The sequence below is a fragment of the Sander lucioperca genome, chromosome 3, assembly GCF_008315115.2.
Source record: "Sander lucioperca isolate FBNREF2018 chromosome 3, SLUC_FBN_1.2, whole genome shotgun sequence".
NCBI lineage: Eukaryota > Metazoa > Chordata > Actinopteri > Perciformes > Percidae > Sander > Sander lucioperca.
The window spans coordinates 5944391-5957098 of NC_050175.1; the positions used below are offsets into that span (position 1 = coordinate 5944391).

Below are 12708 nucleotides of genomic sequence, written 5' to 3' on the forward strand. Positions count from 1 at the left end.
GACCATTCAATAAAGTTTTTCTAACTGCAACACAGTACTCTCTTTGCTTTCTTTCATCACATCCTTGTTTGGTTTCTCAAAGGTTGGGTGGGTAGTGATGAAAAGCTAGTGAGATTTGAAAGTAGCATCTCCTCGGGGCTCCATCTAATTGCTACCCCTGGCCTCAGAGCCCTGGCTCATACATGGGAAGGGTAGAGTATACGCAGCGGGGTAAGGAGGCATTTCATTGGTCATTGGTTCTTTCCAAGTGGACTGCTTGCTGTTAAGGTTTAAAGACCATAGCAAACAATATATATATATATATATATATATATATATATATATATATATATATATATATATATATATATATATAAAGTGTGTATTGGAAACAGTTACCAACCCATATTCATTCATTCAATAATTCAATTCAATTCAATTCAATTTTATTTATAGTATCAAATCATAACAAGAGATATCTCGAGACACTTTACAGATAGAGTAGGTCTAGACCAAACTCTGTACTTTACGAAGCCCCAACTATTACAGTGGTTGCCTCAAGAGCAAGCATTAGCAGTAGCTATTGCGACAGTGGCAAGGAAAAACTCCCTTTTTTTGTTAGGAAGAAACCTCGGACAGACCCAGACTCTTGGTAGGCGGTGTCTGACGGCACCAGTTGGGGGAGTGGTGAATGGTGGCAATAATAGTCATAATAAAGATAGTGAAGCAGTGATCACAATGGTAGTCATAGTAGTTCATGTCATAGTAGGGCACAGCAGGGCGTTACGGGGTGTAGTGTGGCACAGCAGCCTGGGTGGACGCGGTTGGACGCGGCAGGACGCAGTCGGACACTGCGGGGAAACGCAGAGCGTAGCAGGGTGTAGTAAGTCCATAGCGTCAGCTGCACCCAGGACCCCGGTGTAGGTGCCACCCAATTCCAAGGCGATGTTCTGGGTGAAGAAGAAGCAAAGGGACTCCGGGGAGAAAACTCCCCAGAGCTAGGTTAGTAACAGGCATTTCTGGGACTAAGATGCACACAAAAGGAGACAAGTGAAAAGAGAGAAGAGGGAGCGGCTCATTGTGTCCTTGGAAGGAGCTTCCCACAGCAGTCTAGAGTTATAATAGCATAACTAAGAGAGGCAGGCTAAAGAGAGGGGCCCTGGACCGGGCTCGTACTCTCCCCTGCCGGAACGGGCTTGTACTTCCTGCCTCCCTCTACTCTACTCTACTATGCTGCAACTCCTCACTCCCTAACTATAAGCTTTATCAAAGATGATGGTTTTCAGTTTATTCTTAAATGTGGCGACGGTGTCAGCCCCCCGAACCCAAGTTGGGAGCTGGTTCCACAGGAGAGGAGCCTGGTAGCTGAAGGCTCTGGCTCCCATTCTACTTTTAGAGACTCTAGGAACCACAAGTAGCTCTGAGTTCTGGGAGCGCAGTGCTCTAGTGGGACAATAAGGTACTAAAAGCTCTTCTATGTATGATGGTGCTTGACCATTTAGTGCTTTGTAGGTCAGGAGAAGGATTTTAAATTCAATCCTGGATTTTACAGGAAGCCAATGCAGAGAAGCTAATACAGGAGAAATGTGATCTCTTTTGTTAGTTCTTGTCAGAACACGTGCTGCAGCATTCTGGATCAGCTGGAGGGTCTTGAGGGACTTATTTGAGCAGCCTGATAGTAAAGAATTACAGTAGTCCAGCCGGGAAGTTACGAATGCATGGACTAGTTTTTCAGCATCGTTTTGAGACAGAATGTTCCTGATTTTGGCAATGTTACGAAGATGGAAAAAGGCTGTTCTTGAGGTTTGTTTTAAGTGGGCGTTAAAGGATAGATCCTGGTCAAAAATGACTCCTAGATTTCTGACAGTAGTGCTGGAGGCCAGGGCAATACCATCTAGGGTAGCTATATATTTAGATAATGAAGTTCGGTGGTGCTTGGGTCCCAGCACAATAACTTCCGTTTTGTTTGAGTTCAACATCAGAAAATTGTGGGTCATCCAGGATTTTATATCTTTAATGCACGCTTGAAGTTTAGCTAACTGACCGCTTTCGTCTGGCTTGATTGACAGATATAATTGGGTGTCGTCTGCGTAACAGTGAAAGTTAATTGAGTGTTTCCTAATAATATTGCCTAGAGGAAGCATATATAAAGAGAATAGAATTGGTCCAAGCACTGAGCCTTGAGGAACGCCATGGCTAACTTTAGCGTATTTGGATGGTTTATCGTTAATATTAACAAATTGGGATCGCTCAGAAAAATAGGACTTAAACCAGCTTAGTGCGATTCCTTTAATGCCAACTAAATGTTCCAGTCTCTGTAAGAGGATGGTATGGTCAATAGTGTCGAATGCAGCACTAAGATCTAATAAGACAAGTACGGAGACAAGTCCTTTGTCAGCAGCAGTTAGAAGGTCGTTAGTGATTTTCACCAGTGCCGTCTCTGTGCTATGATGCATTCTAAATCCTGACTGAAAGTCTTCAAATAGACTATTTCTATGCAGAAAGTCACACAATTGATTAGCGACTACCTTCTCAAGGATTTTGGAGAGAAACGGGAGGTTAGATATAGGTCTATAGTTGGCTAAGACCTCAGGGTCGAGGGTGGGTTTTTTCAGAATAGGTTTTATCACAGCTACTTTAAAAGACTGCGGTACGTGACCCGTTAATAAGGACATATTGATCGTATCTAGTAATGTGGTGTTGACCACGGGTAGTGCTTCTTTAAGTAGCTTCGTTGGAATGGGGTCTAAGAGACAGGTAGTTGGCTTAGCTGAAGAGACCCTTAACATTAATTGTTGGAGGTCTAAAGGATAAAAGCCGTCTAAATAAGTATCAGGTCTTATCGTTCTCTCTAGCCCTCCTGCGCCCAATGGTGAGTCGTTGGAAGCTGTGGGCAGAAGGTGATGAATTTTTTCTCTAATTGTTATAATTTTATCATTAAAAAAGGTCATGAAGTCATCACTGCTCAGAGCTATAGGAATAGATGGCTCAATAGAGCTGTGACTATCTGTCAGCCTGGCTACAGTGCTGAAAAGAAACCTTGGGTTGTTCTTATTTTCTTCTATTAGTGTTGAGTAATAGTCTGATCTGGCATTTCTGAGGGCCCTCCTATAATTTTTTAGACTATCTTGCCAATCCACACGAGATTCTTCCAGTTTGGTGGAACGCCATTTACTTTCAAGTTTTCGTGAGATTTGTTTTAATTTGCGAGTTTGGGAGTTATACCAAGGTGCTAGTTTCCTTTCCTTCATCATCTTCTTTTTGAGAGGAGCAACCGAGTCTAAAGTAGTCCGTAGGCAGGCTGTAGCAGCGTCTACAAAGTTATCAAGTTGGGAGGGACTAGCGTTAACATAACAGTCCTCTGTTATATTAAGGCATGACATTGAGTTAAGTGCTGTTGGAATAGCTTCCTTAAATTTAGCTATAGCACTGTCAGATAAGCATCTAGTGTAGAAACTTTTATTTAATTTCGTATAGTCTGGTAGTAGGAATTCGAAAGTTATTAAAAAATGGTCTGATAATAAAGGATTCTGCGGAAATACTATTAAATCGTCAATTTTGATGCCATATTCTAGCACAAGGTCGAGGGTGTGGTTAAAACAGTGCGTGGCCTTATGCACCCTCTGACTGAAACCAATAGAATCTAGCAGTGAATTGAAAGCAGTACTAAGGCTATTGCTCTCAATGTCCACATGGATATTAAAATCACCTACAATAAGTACTTTGTCTGATTGAAGGACTACGCATGATAAAAACTCTGAGAATTCAGATAAAAACTCAGAATATGGACCTGGTGCTCGGTAAACAACAACGAATATAATTGGCTGTACTGTTTTCCATGTTGGGTGTTGAAGATTAAGAACAAGGCTTTCAAACGAGTTATAATTTAGTTTAGGTTTAGGATTAATTAACAGGCTCGAGTCAAATATGGCTGCAACTCCCCCTCCTAATGTATTTATTTATTCATAACAAGCAGCTGTTTCCTTACCTGGTATGATGTTAAGTGGAAGGATGCCATTAGGCTTTAATGACAACATTACATTTACTTAAGTACTGTACTTCAGTACAAGTTTGAGGGACTTGTACTTTACTTACTGTAAGTATTTACATTTTTGCAAGTTTATACTTCTACTCCACTTCAATTTGGAACTTTTTGTACTTTTTACTCCACCACATTTATTTGATCACATCAATTATGAGTTATTTTGCAGATTCAGATTAAAACAATATAAAAATGAACTAATAAATTATGATATAATGGATTAAGCTACCCAGCAGTATATGGAGTAGTTGAAATAAGCCCCACCTTTACCAGCTGTAATATTAGTGATGTTTACTCATTAATGCATCAATCATTATAATCCAATAATATATGTTATTCTGAAAAGGGCCATTCTGCATGATGAGTACTTCTACTTTTGGTACTTTAAGACCAAAACAATGGTGGCCGGGTTGGCCCAGTTGGTAGAGCAGGCGCACATATATAGAGGTTTACTCCTCAACGCAGTGGCCGAGGGTTCGACTCCAACCTGTAGCCCTTTGCTGCATGTCATTCCCTTTCTCTCTCCCCTTTCATGTCTTCATCTGTCCTGTGGAATTAAAGGCCTAAAATGCCCCAAAAAATAATATAAAAATAAAGACCAAAACAATGTCAGTATATTAGTTTTAGAATTATTAGTACCTGAAGTCAGAAAGGTAAATTAACTATACACAGGGGCGGACTGGGACAAAAATTCAGCCCTGGCACTGTAGCCATACCAGCCCACATCACCACGCCCATGCAGCCCCACCCACAGACACGTACTTTCACTAATTACATTTGTGTACAGATGGTGAAATAATATAAGCAGTACCTTAGGTAACAGATTTTTAAACATGTAATGTAAGTCACTGGCAAACAATGCTTTCTACTTTTTAAAAGAGCACATGTTTATAACAAATGTACACATACTGTTTCTCTCTGTTGACACTGTACATATTGTCCGTCTAGTTCTCTATCTTTTCATCCGTTTTAACTCTCTAACTCTGCAATTTTAATATGTTTTTATGGCTGTCTGTGATTATACTTCAGGGTTTTTCCCTGCTCAGAATTGGCCTTTGGGGGAACACATAAAGCAGGGGGGGTCTGGTCTCCCCCAGGAAATTTTGAGGGTCAAAGACTTCAGTTCCTGCATTCTGATACATTTTTGGGCACCAATTTATGGTAAAAACATCTATATTTATGGCAAGGAAATCACAAAATTCTGGTGGCAGGTAACAATTTAAAATACAAAATATAATGGAATATTATTATATTCAGTAGTCCAGTAAGGGGGCTTTCACATCCGGGACATGGGCCGGATACGACAACACTTGACCCCAAGGTCCAGTTGTTTAATTAGCATGAACAGGGCTTTATGGTAACTTTTTTCCCCCAAGGAGCATGTTTTGCTCCCAAGTTGAAAAATGTAGGATTGGCTTACAGAGGCTACTGCTTTTACTGCTAAATTGTACAATAACACAATCATGTTATGGATACAAAACGTTATGAAGTTGAATGTTTTCTACATTCTATTGATCAAAAATGATCAGTGATTTTGAGACTACAGTGTAATGGACCACCACAGTTCATGCATACATGTGAACTGTGGATTAATTGCAAAGTTTAACCTTCATAGTGTAAAACGTGACGAGGGGCACAGCAGAAAGACGGAGCAGAATGACGCCGCTTGTTCAGGATTGTCATGTGTACTGCTATAGGCCTATCAGGCGTTAAAACCAACTGTACCAAAACACTGAATTGGACTACTATTTAACGTGACTACGAGACGTTTTTAACCGGTAATGAAACTGTCAATTGAATACTGATGCCGTCAGACGGCTGCGCGGACAGACAGCAGTCGGAGCTCCGGCAGAGCTCTGCACCCGTCAGCAGCGGCTTCTCGCTGCTGCAGCCGGTCCCCCAGAGCAGCATGATCACCGGGAGGGTCCAGTACAGTCTGAACCCTGCAAACGGAGATCCCGTTTGAAGGTGACATGCTTGATTTTGACTGAATGTCCCAATTTGAGTAACTTCTTGTCAGCCCATCTCGGGATGGCCATTGCCGACTGGCCAAATGATTAATATTTATTATTATTATTATTATTATAGTGAAATCGCGCAAGCGATAAAAACCTGTCCGATGCGCTGTCGGCCTGTAAAGACAATTTATTTATATATATATATATATATATATATATATATATATATATATATATATAAAAAAAAGAAATCTGACTGGCCCACGTTAAAAAAAATGGTCCGGCCCCTCTGGCATTTGCCATAAATGCCAGATGGCCAATCCGCCCCTGGTAGGAAATGTCTCGTCCACCCCTTAGATGGAGCCCTGAGGAGATGCTACTATAAAATCTTACTAGCTTTTCATCACCACCCACCCTGCCTTTAACCTTTGAGAAACCAAACAAGGATGTGATGAAAGAACGCAAAGAGAGTACTGTGTTGCAGTTAAAAAAAAACTTTATTGAATGATCATTGGCTGTTGTGCTGATGAGTTCAGGGCTGCAGCTTCTGTTGGTCAAGGAGCCTCTGATCGTCTGTCAGCACATCTGAAAACGATCCTTCTGTAACAGTGAAACAGCACATAGGGGGATTAGCTCCAAACTCAATGTTGAATACATGTGGATATGTATGTTTCTTTTTTATAATGTGCTCATGTGGACACTCACAGCACTTGTAGAGAGTGTTGAGCCTGGCTTTGTCGTTGTGACTCATCTCCTTGGCGTTGCCAAAGGACACGTTGGGGTCGGGGATGGGGACCATGGTGGGCTGGTTGTTCTTGGAGAAGGCCGTCCTGCAAGAGGACATGGAGCAGTTAGAAGGGAGCACAGCACATCCTACACATATACACACACACACACACACACACACACACACACACACACACACACGCACGCACAGCAGGGCAGAAGTGAAGCCAGATGTTCTTACTTGCGGTACTGCATGACAGAGTTGTAATCGTAGGGAGTGCCCTGGTTCAGGGTGGCGACCTTTCTAAAGTTGTGCTCCTTTCCTAAAAAAATGTAAAAATAAAAAAATTAGGCCTGCATGTTTTTGGTGGAAACAAATCACATGAGTCTTATGTGATTGTACTTGTCCGCAGTTTACTGGGTTTCCTCTCTAACAGTCTGAATAATAACCAGCTCCCTTACCGGGCTTAACGTTTTGCAGCAGGACTTTGATGTGGTTGTCCCTGTCAGAGCGGGAATGTTCATGGTTGAAGCCCAGAGCGTGGAGCAGCTCGTGCTGCACCGTGCCATGGTAAAGGCATCCACTCCGGGCCAGAGACACCACCTGCTTCCCACCACGACGGCCAACGAAGGAGGAGCAGCTGGACAGGAGCACAGAGGTGTTGAAGAACACTGAAGTGTGAGCAAAGCTTTCAACTCAAAGTCTTCTATAACATCACTTTCTTACCCACTGTTGGACTCGATGCTCAGCCATTCATGGTCGCCGCTTTGGGTGGGCCTGAAGTAGATGCAGGAGAATGAAGAGAAGGACTCCAGTCCACGGATGATGATAGCCTTCTCCCGGTCAGCTGCCAGGACCACAGCACACACTATTTAGCTTCTTACCATCCCACAGCACACAACATTTAGCTTCTTACCATCCCACAGCACACAACATTTAGCTTCTTACCATCCCATAGCACACAACATTTTGTGTTTTAGCATCGCTCAGCACACACCATTTAGCTTCTTACAATCCCATAGTACACAACATTTAGCTTCTTACCATCACCTAGCACACAACATTAAGCTTCTTAGCATCCCATAGCACACATTACTAAGCTTCTTAGCATCCCACAGAACTCGAACAAGCACCATACTGACCCCAATATTTGACAATTTAACATATTTGACAACCAAATTCAAACGAGTCATTGGACGGGCTGTACTCGCTTAAAGCCCATGTTGCAGGGTTTATTTTCTAATGAATTTGTGCAATTTGCTTGTTGGTAATAAACATTTAAACTATTACCCAACAACATCAAATACAATGGATATCACAAAACGGAATAAAATACGAAAAAGTAGTACTATTTTACAGTGGTTTGCAATGATTCTCTTTTCCCCCACAATGCATTGCACTACGTCACGTTGGGGAGACGACAGACGAAAGTCTATGCGAAAGCCCCGTCTCTGTTCACTGTCTATGTGCCACTGGTGTTGCAAAATATGGCTTTTGGTCTCGACCGAGTCCATGTGTCTTTATTATGTGTATAATAATATTGGAGGGAAAGTGAAACACAGCTTGAACGGGGATACTCTTTGGCTTTTCACAAGTTTTGACAGCTATCTACGCCGACGTTTGCTAACGTTAGCGCAACAGCGTTAGCCTAGACTGCTAGCTAGGTAAATATTACGACTGCCTTCGGAGTTTCCTATATCTGCGTCCACGTTGTCAACATAAGACATGTGGCGTTAGTGCTCCTTTTGTACCATAATTTTATTGAATGAAATGTTAAGCTTCGCTCCTACGAGATGGGTGGGTTTTTGTTTGCTACATACAAAGCTAACTGGCTATAGTTAGCCTGTATGCTAGCGGAATTAGCTAACGTTGCGTAACCAGCCAGCAACTTCGGCAATCGGTAGTAGTTTCGGTAAGCTAACCACGACAGTATTGTCGCCCACAATCAACCTCTGCTGCTAAAAGCAGTCAATCTGCAGTGATGTTTGAAATAGAGACGCTTGTGGATGTGTTAGCTGTCGTGGTTAGCTCGCCGGAACTAATGCCGAAGCTGCTGGCTGGCTACGCAACGTTAGCTAATTCCGCTAGCACAGGCTAACTATAGCCAGTTAACTTTGTGTGTAACGTAGCTAACAAAAACCCACCCATCTCGTAGGAGCGAAGCTTAACATTTCTTTCAATACAATTATGGTACAAAAGGAGCACTAACGCCACGTCTTATGTTGACAATGTGGACGCAGATATAGGAAACAACGAAGGCAGTCGTAATATTTACTTAGCCGTCTAGGCTAACGCTGTTGCGCTAACGTTAGCAAAACGTTGGCGTAGCTTTACCTAGCTGTCTAAACTTGTGAAAAGCCGAACAGCATCCCCATCCAAGTAATAAATGAACACTAGGCAAATGTTTTGTTACTGGAGCTAGTAGGGTCCATCAAAACGTGAGATATCTAATCGAAAATGTATTTACAACGTCGGGGGATTTCACAGGTAGGACTGACTGGCAAGTTAGCCCATAGCTAGCATGATGCCTTCTATTTCTAGATCTAGCTAGATTACCAGTACGTATCTGAACTAGCTAACAACATGATCACTGTCACTAAATATAAAGAAAACATTGGCTTTCACTCGGTGCTATTCACTGACAGTAAAAACACCTCTTCCACCTCTTCCTCATCCCAGTCAGTCACCATAGTTCTAGTACTAGACTGAGGCACGTCTCCCCAACGTGACGTCATCACCGAATTGCGTTAAAAAACCCACTAAACGACTAAAACGGCGAAAACTGGCCTTTAACACTATTTGGTGACATTTTTAACAATGATATACATATGTTGAGTACTTTATGTACCAATTAATCAACAGTGGTGGTTAACCTGCAACATGGGCTTTAAGGAGCACCTATGGGCAGTACAGATGGAAAACGGGGTTGGATTTCTCAATCAGTGTCATCACTAATTTAGGAATGGAAACAGGAACGTGGGCGAGGCGTTTCAGTGAGAGAGAAAGCTCCATTAGGAGTGAAACTTCATACATCAACTACATAAACAAAAAAACTATATAACACACTAAAAAAAAATCCAAAAAAGCATAAGAGGGGCTCTTAAAATGGAGTGCAGTGTCAGGCCTAGTAAATCCAGTTTGACTCATGTAGCATGTTTTGTTGCTGCAGAGGAAGAAATAAATGACTGATGAGTGAAAGCACCTGTGTGACTCAGCGGTGACTCAGCGGTTTCTAATTCGTTGCTTTTTTGAGTCCTTATTGTGTTGGATTTGACTGTTAGCTAGTCTCGCTTTGCCAGACCCTCCTCCAAAGTGTTCTGGAGGAGGCTCTGGCTACTCCACATAGCATCCCCGGATGGGAGGAAAACGTGCTCCGGTTTATTGGCATTTCTTTAAACCAATCACAATCATGACTAAGAAAAGCCACTGCAAAATAGGCTCGGAAGGAACTTGTTTCAGTGGAACGTGTACGTTCAAAAGTTGTTTTAGTCGTGCAACAGAAAACTCAGATTGGACAGATAGTTTAGCTAGCTGTCTGGATTTACCCTGCAGAGATCTGAGAAAAGGTTAACCATAGTCCTCATAAATCCACCGGAGTTTAAAATGCCAACACAAAGGAAGCCCAAGGCAACGGCTAGCCGGCCTAAATGAGTGAAATCCGGCGGATTTTCCAGCGGCAACGGAGCAATCCCGGAAATTGGAACGTCAAGGATATAGACTAACTGTTTGCTGACTGTTGTTTTGCTTCTACATCTGTCTTTTTAATTTGTAGTGATTTATGTCACGACTGAGCTTTTTCCAGCTTCGTCTTCTGGCTAAAATGAAGCCCCTCCTAAACCGGTGTTATCTATAGGAGGCTAATCAGTTTTTAGTTCGAGGCTGGATTGTTGAGATGCTCTTTATGTTGGCCTCAATCAAACTTCCATCTGGCGCCTTCAACTTGTGCAAAATGCTGCTGCTCGCTTTTTAACGGATACCTCCAGGCGTGCACACATTACCCCCGTTCTTTACACTCTCCATTGGCTCTTGGTGCATTTTAGAATCAATTTGACAACAAGTCCTTGCGTTCCTCGAAGCACCTCATTTTAGAAGTCCCACGTCGAGGTATAAACTGTGGGCTGACATTTGCACTAGATATTTGCACTATTACAAACCTAGCTCTTTTTAAACCTAACCTCAACACATTTATTTAGAATGGCTTTTAGTACATAGTAGCGCTGTTACATTTTCCTTTCTTCCTCCTGCTTTTATGTAACCTTTTCTGATTCCTGCCGGTTGCTGTAAAGGGCTATATAAATACATGTTGATGGATTGATGACTCCAGGGAACCTGCCTGCTGCTATGAATGACTTTACTTTAACAGTGAGAAGCAAACAGGCTGCTGTCTGTTTGATTGTTTGTTTGATATGAACAGTTTGTTCTCTCTTCCCTTTTGTCAAAGTTGCTGCTACAACAGGCTGCATTAAATGTGGAAGCCTGCTGTATATGGACAGAGCATATGTGTGAGATGTGTGTGACACTTACAGTAGTGGTTGGCGATGTAATAAGGAACGTAGACCTTCCCGTCAGAGTTTTTTAACCACTTGCAGTCTTGGCTGGTGCAGGGGTCGGCGTTTCTCTCGTCCTCGCTGCCGATGGCGATGTCTCCTTCAGTCAGGATGGGATCATTGGCAGAACGGACTGAAACACATCACACAGACACTCAGAAACATGTTGAAGTGCTACTGATATAACAAGGAAATATCATGGCTGCAGCAGCTCACACTCACTCAGATTACTGTTGGCTCTCTCCAGAAGTTCAGAGACAGAAAGCTCCGCTGAGTCATCCTCTGCACATCAACAACAGCACCATTTCACTTTGTGTTAAAATACAGCAGTCACAGTACTGAGCATGTCAGCACAATAGGCCTGATCATTAGAACAGATTACATACCTGCCTGCAGGTTCAGATTGGGATTAGAGGGGAAAAAACAAACACGTTAGAAAAAGATGGAAAGAAATGACTTGAATTGACAGCTAAAAGTTAACAGAAGAATAATGTTAAGCCAAATAACCAAATATTGTCTTAAAGTGTGATTGTAGAAGTGCAAAGAGATTATGAAAGACCCATTTAGCATCTTAGAACCTAACAGAGGAGAGGAAGGATGTGTTTCACTGCACAGCAGTCTTCTCTAATGGCTGGCCTGTGCCACAAAGTTTCCAGCTTTCATTTATTAGTAGGGTGTGGATAAAAGCTCAATTTAACATATTTAACAGAACTTTGTGAATGTGGAGAAGATGATCGGCTTCATGTGACACAGGAGTCCTTTCATGGTTGTTACTGACATTCCAAGTTAATCATTCATTTCATCTGAATGATTGAAATCATGCAGTTTCAACATGTTTAACATTTACACTGTGACATGATGGGCCCTGTGACGGTCCTACCTCATTGTCGGCCCAACAGCAGGCAGACAGCAGCAGCAGAGCCAGAGCTGAGAATCTGAAAACAGACATGCGAGCCATCCTAGCAGACCTGCAGGACACAGACACAGCTTCCACTCAGAGGAAAGATATACAGTGTTTGAACCAAAAAATACAGACAGCTGAGGGTTCACACACTGAAACAAAGTGCACACTTCTTCACTGCATTCTGCTGCAGACATTTGAACTCACCTTGGATCTTCTTCTGGACTTGTGCAGCTGAGGTTTCACTCCAGGTTTTCATACATGTTCAAATGCGTCACTGAGCCCAAATATGGATTATCTGGGTACTGAGAAAGCTAAAGAATCAGCTAAACTCACAAGCTTATCAGTCACATATGGTTTGGACACTATTTTTGAAAGATGTATGCCTACACTCAATGGGTGGGAAGTGAACACTTGTAGAAAATTGAGTTGTCAGCATCCAATCACATGTCTGATATGAGAATGTTCCACGCCGTGGCAGAGTCTGTAAATATTGCAGGCATTATTGTAAGATGCAGTTTCCCAAAGCATCAAAAGTGGGGTGGGGGCACGAC

General features: G+C 42.3%; 1 pseudogene; it reads right to left on the reverse strand.

Annotated features, from left to right (window-relative positions):
- Window positions 1-6474: 6474 nt before the first annotated feature.
- Window positions 6475-12494, reverse strand: LOC116045233 (annotated as a pseudogene).
- Window positions 12495-12708: the final 214 nt, after the last annotated feature.